This window comes from Phocoena phocoena, chromosome 1 (genome assembly GCF_963924675.1).
Source record: "Phocoena phocoena chromosome 1, mPhoPho1.1, whole genome shotgun sequence".
Lineage (NCBI taxonomy): Eukaryota > Metazoa > Chordata > Mammalia > Artiodactyla > Phocoenidae > Phocoena > Phocoena phocoena.
In genome coordinates this window covers 68,767,316-68,781,877 of record NC_089219.1, presented here as the reverse complement: position 1 = coordinate 68,781,877, position 14,562 = coordinate 68,767,316, and positions in this window count along the sequence as shown.

Genomic DNA, 14,562 nt, shown 5'->3' with positions numbered 1-14,562 from the left:
AACAGTTAACAAGGACCTACAAGAACTAAAGATGAAACAAGCAACGATGAACAATGCAATAAATGAAATTAAAATCACTCTAGATAGGATCAATAGCAGAATAACTGAGGCAGAAGAACGGATAAGTGACCTGGAAGATAAAGTAGTGGAAATAACTACTGCAGAGCAGAATAAAGAAAAAAGAATGAAAAGAACTGAGGACAGTCTCAGAGACCTCTGGGACAACATGAAACGCACCAACATTCGAATTATAGGGGTTCCAGAAGAAGAAGAAAGAAAGAAAGAGACTGAGAAAATATTTGAAGAGATTATAGTTGAAAACTTCCCTAATATGGGAAAGGAAATAGTTAATCAAGTCCAGGAAGCACAGAGGGTCCCATACAGGATAAATACAAGGAGAAACACGCCAAGACACATATTAATCAAACTGTCAAAAATTAAATACAAAAAAAGCATATTAAAAGCAGCAAGGGAAAAACAACAAATAACACACAAGGGAATCCCCATAAGGTTAACAGCTGATCTCTCAGCAGAAACCCTACAAGCCAGAAGGGAGTGGCAGGACATACTGAAAGTGATGAAGGAGAATAGCCTGCAACCAAGACTACTCTACCCAGCAAGGATCTCATTCACATTTGATGGAGAAATTAAAACCTTTACAGACAAGCAAAAGCTGAGAGAGTTCAGCACCACCAAACCAGCTTTACAACAAATGCTAAAGGAACTTCTCTAGACACGAAACACAAGAGAAGGAAATGACCTATAGTAGCGAACCCAAAACAATATATAAAATGGAAATAGGAACATACATATCGATAATTACCTTAAATGTAAATGGACTAAATGCTCCCACCAAAAGACACAGATTGGCTGAATGGATACAAAAACAAGACCCTTATATATGCTGTCTACAAGAGACCCACTTCAGAACTAGAGACACATACAGACTGAAAGTAAGGGGATGGAAAAAGATATTCCATGCAAATGGAAACCAAAAGAAAGCTGGAGTAGCAATTCTCATATCAGACAAAATAGACTTTAAAATAAGGACTATTAAAAGAGACAAAGAAGGACACTACATAATGATCAAGGGATCAATCCAAGAAGAACATATAACAACTGTAAATATTTATGCACCCAACATAGGAGCACCTCAATACATAAGGCAAATACTAACAGCCAGAAAAGGGGAGATCGACAGTAACACATTCATAGTAGGGGACTTTAACACCCCACTTTCACCCATGGACAGATCATCCAAAATGAAAATAAATAAGGAAACACAAGCTTTAAATGATACATTAAACAAGAAGGACTTAATTGATATTTATAGGACACTCCATCCAAAAACAACAGAATACATATTTTTCTCAAGTGCTCATGGAACATTCTCCAGGATAGATCATATCTTGGGTCACAAATCAAGCCTTGGTAAATTTAAGAAAACTGAAATTGTATCAAGTATCTTTTCTGACCACAATGCCATGAGACTAGATATCAATTACAGGAAAAGATCTGTAAAAAATACAAACACATGGAGGCTAAACAATACACTACTTAATAATGAAGTGATCACTGAAGAAATCAAAGAGGAAATAAAAAAATACCTAGAAACAAATGACAATGGAGACACAACGACCCAAAACCTATGGGATGCAGCAAAAGCAGTTCTAAGGGGGAAGTTTATAGCAATACAAGCCCACCTTAAGAAGCAGGAAACATCTCGAATAAACAACCTAACCTTGCACCTCAAGCAATTAGAGAAAGAAGAACAAAAAAACCCCAAAGCTAGCAGAAGGAAAGAAATCATAAAAATCAGATCAGAAATAAATGAAAAAGAAATGAAGGAAACAATAGCAAAGATCAATAAAACTAAAAGCTGGTTCTTTGAGAAGATAAACAAAATAGATAAACCACTAGCCAGACTCATCAAGAAAAAAAGGGAGAAGACTCAAATCAATAGAATTAGAAATGAAAAAGGAGAAGTAACAACTGACACTGCAGAAATAAAAAAAATCATGAGAGATTACTACAAGCAACTCTATGCCAATAAAATGGACAATCTGGAAGAAATGGACAAATTCTTAGAAATGCACAACCTGCCAAGACTGAATCAGGAAGAAATAGAAAATATGAACAGACCAATCACAAGCACTGAAATTGAAACTGTGATTAAAAACCTTCCAACAAACAAAAGCCCAGGACCAGATGGCTTCACAGGTGAATTCTATCAAACGTTTAGAGAAGAGCTAACACCTATCCTTCTCAAACTCTTCCAAAATATAGCAGAGGGAGGAACACTCCCAAATTCCTTCTACGAAGCCACCATCACCTTGATACCAAAACCAGACAAGGATGTCACAAAGAAAGAAAACTACAGGCCAATATCACTGATGAACATAGATGCAAAAATCCTCAACAAAATACTAGCAAACAGAATCCAACAGCACATTAAAAGGATCATACACCATGATCAAGTGGGGTTTATCCCAGGAATGCAAGGATTCTTCAATATACGCAAATCTATCAATGTGATAAACCATATTAACAAATTGAAGGAGAAAAACCATATGATCATCTCAATAGATGCAGAGAAAGCTTTCGACAAAATTCAACACCCATTTATGATAAAAACCCTCCAGAAAGTAGGCATAGAGGGAACTTTCCTAAACATAATAAAAGCCATATATGACAAGCCCACAGCAAACATCATCCTCAATGGTGAAAAACTGAAAGCATTTCCACTAAGATCAGGAACAAGACAAGGTTGCCCACTCTCACCACTCTTATTCAACTTAGTTTTGGAAGTTTTAGCCACAGCTATCAGAGAAGAAAAGGAAATAAAAGGAATCCAAATCGGAAAAGAAGAAGTAAAGCTGTCACTGTTTGCAGATGACATGATACTATACGTAGAGAATCCTAAAGATGCTACCAGAAAACTACTAGAGCTAATCAATGAATTTGGTAAAGTAGCAGGATACAAAATTAATGCACAGAAATCTCTGGCATTCCTATATACTAATGATGAAAAATCTGAAAGTGAAATCAAGAAAACACTCCCATTTACTATTGCAACAAAAAGAATAAAATATCTAGGAATAAACCTACCTAAGGAGACAAAAGACCTGTATGCAGAAAATTATAAGACACTGATGAAAGAAATTAAAGATGATACAAATAGATGGAGAGATATACCATGTTCTTGGATGGGAAGAATCAACATTGTGAAAATGACTCTACTACCCAAAGCAATCTACAGATTCAATGCAATCCCTATCAAACTACCACTGGCATTTTTCACAGAACTAGAACAAAAAATTTCGCAATTTGTATGGAAACACAAAAGACCCCGAATAGCCAAAGCAATCTTGAGAACGAAAAAAGGAGCTGGAGGAATAAGGCTCCCTGACTTCAGACTATATTACAAAGCAACAGTAATCAAGACAGTATGGTACTGGCACAAAAACAGAAAGATAGATCAGTGGAACAGGATAGAAAGCCCAGAGATAAACCTACGCACATATGGACACCTTATCTTTGATAAAGGAGGCAGGAATGTACAGTGGAGAAAGGAGAGCCTCTTCAATAAATGGTGCTGGGAAAACTGGACAGGTACATGTAAAAGTATGAGATTAGATCACTCCCTAACACCATACACAAAAATAAGCTCAAAATGGATTAAAGACCTAAATGTAAGGCCAGAAACTATCAAACTCTTAGAAGAAAACATAGGAAGAACACTCTATGACATAAATCACAGCAAGATCCTTTCTGACCCACCTCCTAGAGTAATGGAAATAAAAACAAAAATAAACAAATGGGACCTAATGAAACTTCAAAGCTTTTGCACAGCAAAGGAAACCATAACCAAGACCAAAAGACAACCCTCAGAATGGGAGAAAACATTTGCAAATGAAGCAACTGACAAAGGATTAATCTCCAAAATTTACAAGCAGCTCATGCAGCTCAATAACAAAAAAACAAACAACCCCATCCAAAAATGGGCAGAAGACCTAAATAGACATTTCTCCAAAGAAGATATACAGAATGCCAACAAACACATGAAAGAATGCTCAACATCATTAATCATTAGAGAAATGCAAATCAAAACTACAATGAGATATCATCTCACACCAGTCAGAATGGCCATCATCAAAAAATCTAGAAACAATAAATGCTGGAGAGGGTGTGGAGAAAAGGGGACACTCTTGCACTGCTGGTGGGAATGTGAATTGGTTCAGCCACTGTGGAGAACAGTATGGAGGTTCCTTAAAAAACTACAAATAGAATTACCATATGACCCAGCAATCCCACTACTTGGCATATACCCTGAGAAAACCAAAATTCAAAAAGAGTCATGTACCAAAATGTTCATTGCAGCTCTATTTACAATAGCCAGGACATGGAAACAACCTAAGCGCCCATCATCAGATGAATGGATAAAGAAGATGTGGCACATATACACAATGGAATATTACTCAGCCTTAAAAAGAAATGAAATTGAGCTATTTGTAATGAGATGGATAGACCTAGAGTCTGTCATACAGAGTGAAGTAAGTCAGAAAGAAAAAGACAAATACCGTATGCTAACACATATATATGGAATTTAAGGGAAAAAAATGTCATGAAGAACCTAGGGGTAAGATAGGAATAAAGATGCAGACCTACTGGAGAACGGACTTGAGGGTATGGGAAGGGGGAGGGGTGAGTTTTGACAGGGCGAGAGAGAGTCATGGACATATACACACTAACAAACGTAGTAAGGTAGATAGCTGGGGGGAAGCAGCCGCAAGGCACAGGGATATTAGCTCGGTGCTTTTTGACAGCCTGGAATGGTGGGATGGGGAGAGTGGGAGGGAGGGAGACGCAAGAGGGAAGACATATGGGAACATATGTATATGAATAGCTGATTCACTTTGTTATAAAGCAGAAACTAACACACCATTGTAAAGCAATTATACCCTAATAAAGATGTTTAAAAAAAAAAAAAAAAAAGAAAGTGATGTAAGTAATATTAGACTTCAACAAATCAAGGACGTATGGTGCAGAGTTACCACTAACACTGTAGTAAAATAATGTATAACTAACAAGATAATTCAGAGATTAATTATCATAATTAATTCCTTAATTAACCCCCAAAAATGGTTAAAAAAGAGAGAGGAAAAAGAGCATAGAACAGTTAGAACCAATAGAAAACAAATTAAAAGTTGACTGAATTAAAGATATTTAACCACTATATATCAATATTTCCATTAAATGTACCAAAATATTCCAAGTAAATGGTTATCAAACCAGTCTCTTTCAAAAAGAGACACATCTTGGGCTTCCCTGGTGGCACAGTGGTTGAGAGTCCGCCTGCCGATGTAGGGGACGTGGGTTCGTGCCCCGGTCCGGGAGGATCCCACGTGCCACAGAGCGGCTGGGCCTGTGGGCCGTGGCCGCTGAGCCTGCATGTCCGGACCGCAACGGGAGAGGCCACAACAGTGAGAGGCCCGCATACCCCCAAAAAAAAAAAAAATAAAAAAAAATAAAAAGAGACACATCTTAAGTAAGGGTATATAGCTGATGTTTATATCCATGAGACCAGATGAGATCAGCAAGGCAGTAAGTCTAGTTAGAGAGGAGATCTAAGGACTGAGCCATGGATCACTCCAAAGTTAAGATATTGAGAGGATAAGGAGCAAAAAGCCAAACAAGACTGAGAGTGGCTAGGGAAGGAGGAAAATCAGGTGAGTGTAATGTCCTAGAATTCAAGTCAAACAAGGGTTTGAAAGATAAGACAGTGATCAACTGTGTCCAATGGTCCTAATGAGTCAAGAAAGATGAGCATGAAGAAATGACTATTGGATTTGGCAACATGGCAGTCACTGGTAACCTTGACAAGGGCAGTTTGGGTAAACTGATGAGAGTAAAAGCATGATTGGTGTGGGTTCAAAACAGAAAGGGACAACAGGTATCAGAGATTAAAAGTATAGATAGCTATGTCAAGAAGACTTACTCTGAAGAAGAATGTGGCAATGAGGCAACAGCCAAAGAGGAGGTGGGATCAAGAGAGGTATCTTTTGGTTGGTGTTTTGTTTTTGTTAAGGTGGGAGGGGAAGAAACAGCCCATCTCTGTGCTACTGGGAATGGATCCAGTAAAGAGAGAAGGGAAAATTGCTCAAGGGGTGTCTTAATCAAGTGATGTCTCCTCATGTACAAGAGGAGAGATTAGCCTCATATAGGAGCATGGACATTTTATCCATAGTCACACAGGGGACAGAGTCTATGTGTACAGATATGCTTAGGTGGGTGGAAGAAATGGGAGCTTGGGGATGTTTTTTGCAGAATGCTTCTATTTTCTTAGTAATATGGAAAGTAAAATCAGGCAGGATGGAGGAGGAAATTTTCAAAGTTTAAAGAAAGAGGAGAAGTAATGAAATAATTGTCTAGGAGAGTGAAAGAGAGTATACTACAGAAATAAGGTGTGATTGCTGAGCAGCACTGAAGGTTCCAAATAAAGTCAGCTTGCAGGAGTATAGAGGGAGTAATATTAATCTAGCTAAGGTAAGAATTGGGGAGGAGGGAAGGGGAATGAATACTCATAAGCTACTTCTACCTCTTTAGACTGGGAATCTTGTCTGGGGTCTCTTCACAGACTTTGTTGTCTCACAAATCTATGTCTTTGATCATATTTCTTTTGCCTTAAAGCACCCTTTCTTCTCTCTTTTTCCTGGCAGAACTCTTTTTCATTCTCTGTAGCTTCCCCTGATCCACATAAAGTCATTGTGTTTTTCCATCCTTTATGCCACCACTGTCCCTGGTACATACTTCTATTATTGTACTTAGCATGATGTAGTGTGATTTTTTTAATGTTAGACTTCCTGATAAACTATGGGCACCTTCAGAGTAAATACTATCTTAATCATTTCTGTGTTCTTACCTAACACACTGTGTAGGTATTTGTTAAATGTTTATACAAGGAACTGAATGGATAATGTCCTACCATTAATGAGAGTATCAAAATATTTCTGGATCTTTTTTCCAACAAGGAAAATTAAAACCTGAACAAATTTTTAACAAAAGATTTTTTACATGGACTGTGTAATTATCTGCAAGTGTGATATGAAAAGCATCATTATACATCTCCTTTCTGTTTATTCATCTCTACCAGCTTGTAATGCCTAATAAAATCTACATTAGAAATCCATTCTTTCAAGTAAATAATATATAAATAAGAAATATCCTTCTTTTCTTTATCAAGAAAATTAACAGTTAAATGTGAGCAATCTTTGTAGTGTGTATCTTTGGGGTTGTCCCCCAGCCCTTCTTTTTCTGAGCACCATCATTCCTCACATCCACCTAGCCTCATCTGCTTGGTGAAAAAATAGCTCCCAGGAGTCACAGTTATGCATATGACTCCCGTCCCCTAGCCACAATTGACCAGTATGAGAGTAAGTACCTTAACCAAGCTTGACCAGCAAGAGTTCTGCCTCTAAAATTTAGAATTTGGAACAAAAGAAAAATTTAGTCTTTCTTCTGGTGGCTGAACTTGCTATAAGAAAACTCAGAAACTATATGAGCCATGTTCTTCCATGTAGTCCAAAGAAGTAGAAACCTACCTGCAGGAGAGAAAAATGATACAGACTTCTCCAAAAAGTAGTTAATGAAAGACACAGAAAAAGCCTGATAGCATTTCAGCCCCTGGTTCTACATGTAACTAGTACGCAATCCTTGGGTACCATGAGCTGTCCATGCATCCTCTTTCTGCTTTATTCTAGATCAGATGGAATTCTGTTGCTTGCACCAAGTCATAAGAGAAATTTATTAGAAACTCTCCAACTAAAGTCTAATGCCATTTTTCTTTTTCAACAAAGTAATGTGAGCAACCGTAATTAAATAATACAAGGCATTTCCAATACCCCCCTCCCCAGTGTGATGCTGGCTGTCCACAAGGTAAACTTTGATGAAAGGATTGTTTGGGAACTCCACAATGATGGATTTAAAGAAGCGTATGACTGAGAGTGTAGAGTAGGCACGGCTACAGAACACTGAGCATCTGGAGAGAAGCTAAGGATTATAGAGGAGCAATAAGTTTGCTGGGATGGAAGGGGACTAAGACTGACATTTGCCTACTTTGTGATTCCCAACATGGAACCCAGGATATGGTTATTGAGATATACCCAAGAAAAACAATGAAATACCAAAGGAAGAGCAAGAGGAGTAAAAGGAGAAGAGAAGGAGAAGGAGGAAGAACAGGAGGCAGGGAACGATCAAGAGAGAGATGAGATGAACTCTAAAGTTCTCTTCAAACTTTAAGAGGAAACACGAGGTGTGAATGGAAAGAGGCTAATTCTTGAATGCTATAGCTCAACTGTAATAATAGCACTGCTGCAGAGTTTTAAAAACAAGCAAACAATATGCCTGTTAAATTATTGGGTTTTCAAATTCTAGCAACTCACTGGAAAAAGAAAATTTGATCTCCCTTAAATTTATCATAATTGAATTGCTTTTCTTTAGTACAAGAAATAAATGATCAATCATCAGACATTACAATAAAAAGTTTCCAAGGAATGGGCTAACTTAGGAACACTTTGGGTTTGGTGATTATTTCCAGATATTTTTCAACTGTCTGCGGCTTTACCAAACCCTAGATAAGTTTTGCCAAGTACCTTTTTACACAATTTTTTTGAAGTCATGTGTATTTTATGTGAAATTTAGGTCATATGTTTCTAATTTATTTACACACAAATAATCAAAATTTTGTTTTGTAAGAACTATTTTATGTCCACAGAGGCATTTTATAAACAGTCTAAAGTCGTTAATAATTTTAAAGCTTTTTTTTCCTAGAAATAGGCAATTGTTTTCTTTGAATTTACTTAGAGCTTCTACTTATTCCCCAAACTTAGACACTCAAAATAATCAAAATAAAAAAGCTAGAAAATTTTTGTGTTTTAATTACGAATTAAGGAAGTTCTATGTTTTTCCTAGAATCTGAAGATAGAAAACTAGGGAGATTTTCTTGCTGATCCCTTACTCTACATTTTCCCCATCCTTTTATTTCCTTTACTCTACATGCTATTAGTGAAAAAAAAATTATGTATGTTTAATGTTTAAAGAATTTGATCTCTGAGAAAAAGTAACAACTTTGGTAAAGTTTGTGTAGCATAGGTAAAGGTAAACAATCATTAAATGAAGAAGTAACAGTGCAGCACCATATTGTCACTGATAATGCTAAAACCAAAAAGACACTAGCCAAAATTGACAAAAAGTCATTGTTGATGGCTAGTTCCCTGAAATAAGATGTAATCAAGGGAGATAATTAAAATATCTTAATGCATCCTTTACCCCTCCATTCTCTCCTTCACCTGCCCCATCACACACACACACACACACACACACATTTTTTTTAATGAAATGTTAAAACTTAACATTTGACATTGTGGTATGATCCTTTTCATCTTTTCTTCTGAATAACCTGGAAGAATTATGCAAACTATCTTTGATCATTTGGAGAGGCTCTTTTTCTCTCTGTAATATAAATAACAACAATAATAAAATTTTTATATTTCATTTGAAGATTTAATTCTATAAAATTATTTCTACTCCTACATTAATAGTTTATGCCTTTAGATTAATTTCCAAAATATACAAACAGCTCATACAGCTCAATATCAGGAAAACAAACAACCCAATCAAAAAAGGGGCAGAAGACTTAGACATTTCTCCAAAGAAGACATACAGATAGCCAATAGGCACATGAAAAGATGCTCAACATCACTAATTATTAGAGAAATGCAAATCAAAACTACAATGAGTTATCACCTCACACCAGTCAAAATGGCAATCAACAAAAAGTTTACAAATAATAAATACTGGCTAGGGTGTGGAGAAAGGGAAACTTCCTACACTGTTGGTGGGAATGCAAATTGGTGCAGCCACTGTGGAAAACAGTATGGAGATCTTTAAAAAAACTAAAAGTAAAGTTACCATATGATCCAGTAATCCCACTCACTCCTGGGCATATATCTGGAAAAGACAAAAAATCTAATTTAAAAAGATACATGCACCCCACTGTTCACTGCAGCGCTATATGCTATAGCCAACATGGAAGCAACCTAAATGTACATCAATAGATGAATGAATAAAGAAAATGTGAGATAGGTAGATAGATAGATAGATAGATAGATGATAGATAGATAGAATATTACTCTGGCATAAGAAAGAATGAAATAATGTCATTTGCAGCAACATGGATTGACCTAAAGATTATCATACAAGTGAAGTCAGACAGAGAAAGACAAATATCATATGATATCACTTATATGTGGAATCTAAAAAAATTATATAAATGAGCTTATTTACAAAATAGAAATAGACTCACAGACATAAAAAAATAATTTATGGTTACCAAAGGGGAAAGGGCACAAGGGAGGGATAAATTAGGAGTTTGGGATTAACAGATACACACTACTATATATAAAATAAACAACAAGTACCTACTGTATAGCACAGGGAACTATATCCAATATCTTGTAATAACCTATAATGGAAAAGACTCTGAAAAAGGAAATATATATATGTTCCTTTATAAATATATAAAAACATATATATATATATATATATATATATATAACTGAATCACTTTGCTGTACACCTGAAACTAACACAGCATTGTAAATCAAGTATACTTCAATAGAAATAATTAATTTTTTTTTTTCGGCAGGCGAGCCTCTCACTGTTGTGGTCTCTCCCGTTGCGTAGCACAGGCTCCGGAAGCACAGGCTCAGCGGCCATGGCTCACGGGCCCAGCTGCTCCGCGGCATGTGGTATCTTCCCAGACCGGGGCACGAACCCGTGTCCCCTGCATCGGCAGGCGGACTCTCAACCACTGCGCCACCAGGGAAGCCCCGATTAATTAATTTTTTTAAATAGTTTATCCTTTTAATATTTTGTTCCTCTGATGAGAATTCTTTCTATTCCTGCATTACTAGAGTTCAACTTCTTAACCTTCTATCCCTTTGCCTAAGTGTTTCATTCTTTTTTTAAATAATGTTTATTGGGCACTTACTAATTCTTCTAGGTTCTAAGGATACGGATGTGACTGAAACTGACAAAAGTCTCCGTCCATATGGAGCTTATATTCCAGAATATGTTAATATCATAAAATTAACTAGATAGAAAGGGTAGGTAGTAGTTAGATAACTTAAAATTAAGTGTTATTATTAAGGATATACCTCAGTGAATTAACTATGGCCTAACCATCACTTTTGTCATCTAAGTATTTCATCCTTAAGCTCTTTATAATTTCACCTGATATTTGTGCACCTACCCTGTTTGCATCAAAAAATATGACAAATAGATATTAGGACTAAAACGCACAGTCCTGACAGCTCTATGAATAGTAAATTCCACTCACATTTCTGCCCGTGGAGCGTACCATTCTTTCTGATCAAAAAACTATTTCAAGGATTCCACCTAACCAAGCTTAGAGAAATTACTTTATCATCATAAGATCACAAAATTCCCAAATAAGTGTCACATTCATAACCCAAAGTTTGGGATGTCAAATTTCCTCAAATTTAATCTCCATAGATACAGATTTGGAAACACTTTGCGAGTGGGAAAACAGCTTGCCTGCAGCACTCAGCGTGTAAAGATGAAATTAAGCAATTTGTTAACCATTGTACTTCAAGAGTAGAAAAAGCATAAAAGTACACTTCTCCCAGGAACTACAAATTATTCCTCAGAATGGACTTTGTTTAACAGTAATAAGATTTTGCTTGAAATTTCTGGCCCAAGATCCCTCTTCTCACAAGTCACAAACAACTACCCAACAAATGCACTCTTTTACAGTCGGGTAGTGCAGTGGCAGGAGTGAGGCCTGTGGGATCAGTTCTGGATTAGAACACCATCTTGACCACTTTCTAGCGATGTGACATTGGCTGGGTCACTTTAACCTTGTCGAGATTTATAGGGTTGTTGTGAGAATCTAATGTACCATATACTATCAGTTTCATCTCATTTAATCCTCACAGCAATCCTGTAATAATTCAATAAGCAGCACCCTGTAATAATCTAACAGGTATTTTAGAGTTGAAGAAATAATTTAAATAAAATGTCTGTCATGGAACTCGGCACAAGACAAACACTAATTAGTTAGTTCCCTTCCCCTGCTGTATGCGAGTGCATGAAGTCCCTCGCATGTGTAAGAAGAAAATGTGTAAACGTACAGCTGTTTAGTCACTTAATGCTTGTCTCGGTCATAGTAAACTCCATTCATCCTGTTTACACTCAATTCTTGGATCACTAAGAGATGGCTGTGAAGTGTAGGTCCCTAACTTTCTACTGCTTAAGACGAGCTTTTCTATCCTCTCACAAGTCAAAAGCAGCAAGGCTTATCGCAAAGACTAAAGAATAATGAGCTTCCTTAACTTACATTCCAGCACATGCCTTCCTTTTGGTGTCTCTTTAGGGAGAAAGAAAGGCCAACGTTTAAGAGTGCCATCCCTCATAAAGAAAGGTGAGTGTGCTTGCCTTCCCCTTTTCCTCTACCCTTTCAATAACTGTTATTGTTCATTCGGTTGAAAGCATTAAGGAGGATAGGTGACTATCTTCATTCTTTTTTCTTTTATGTGAAGGGGAAATGCACACAATAGTTTGCTTGGTTAGGAACTGAAGAAAAATCCCCAGAGAGGAGATAAAAGAATCCTTCCCTGGACAATGGACTGGAGCTTTGCAGAAAGGAGCCAGGAGAACACTATGAAAATGCCTCATGTTATTTAATTATTGCTGTTCTTACTGTTTTCTTTTCCATACAACACTGAATTCTGAGTCAATGACTCACAACATAAACAAGTGTGCCCACTGGGGAACCCTGAAGAATCGGAGTGTTAGGACAACTTCACCTATCTCGCTGGTCCGCTCTGAAGTTTAAGTCTGCGGTGTTATTCCCACTTTAAGCTCCATGACCCATGGAGACCACCTAATGGTTTTCCTCTTTCTTTGTCTGTAGACTTTTCTTCCTATCATTACAATACCCATACAGTAAGTCAGATGGACTCTCTGGCTATACAATCGTATTTGTATTCTAAGTTTAAACTCCTCTTTGGCAAGCTATTTGTATACTTACAAAACTCTTCTGTGAAGAGTTGTTTAATATTTATAAAATATTTTTATTTCTTAAGACCCATAATAACTTCTAATTCATTAATATAATATGGGTCCTCTATCTTTCTACTTAAAAATTCTTGATTTCAGACATTAATAACATTTTTAAAGTGAATTCTCATTGACAGCGAGCAAGCTTCTGGCATACATTTTCAAGTTTTAACCTTCATTAAGCTGTCTAAATAGTTACTGGATATATATTTATTGAAACTCAAGAAACATCAAACTTCTATAGGTGCACAGCACTGTGCCAAGTACTAAAATATTATAATATGTTCGAGATTTAAACTAATGTAACTGCAGCAATGTCCATCCATGTATCATGAATACCAATAATAATAGAATCTCTTAATTCACTTAAGAATGTAATTGAATATAATAATTATTTCTTCCCTATATTAACAGTTTTTACACCCTTTAATAATCCAAAATGCTTTCTATCCTGCAATATTTTAGTTTAACTCCTTAATATTCTTTGTGTCTAGGATACCAAATAATTTGCTAAACAAAAGAGCAAATGTGAGCACAACCTTATTTTTCTAAGTGGTAGCCCTATCTCCCACTTCTCTAGAATATATTATAATTAGCTAATAAGCACCTGTTTTCACCATGCAGTCATACTATTTTCTTCAGGCAGCTGAGTAATTGTTTTCATGTTTAACACTAAATGGTCCAACCGTTTATTACCAATATGAAGCTCAGCTATAAAATTTACCCCATCTTCATAGCAGGGTCCAGCACTCTGGCAAAAGCAATAACCATATTAGAACCTTATAATTTACAGAAAATTTAATATAGTCCTCCAAATAAATAGCCTTAGCTTGTTTTACTAGATAAGTATTTTAACTTTCTAACTTGGAAAAAAAAAAGCAGTTAATTGCTCAATTCTCCACATCCCTTCATACAGACGAGGCCCACAATATGGGCAGTGCTGTTTGTTGCTCACCTACTCAGGCACATAGTGAAAATTTATGTTGGAAAGCAATGAGTGCCTCTTATAAAAAGATAATGTAAATACTAAGTGACATTACATCATCAGAAATAAAGATCACTTGAGTAACCACAGCAAGTGAAAGGGAGGTTGAGAAGCTGCCATTAGGTTTTATTCCCTCCCCCCGGAGCTAAAGTCATGCTGGCTGTCCTCTTCTATGCTTCTTGGTTCCAAACATTCTATAAGACTCTACAAAGTTTCACAAATCTGTGGGCTAGGTAGGCTGGTGGAATTCATTTTATAACTCTGGGTGAGGCTTAGATTTTCATTTATGGAGTCTTCATTCTTAATGATTGGGGAAAAGAGAGCCATAAATTTATTTTTGCATAAATCATGTTTCGTTTACTGTTGCTTACGTAAGGGAAACTATAAAACCAAACCTCTATTCTATTTATTATAGGAGATTAAAACATACCAACTGA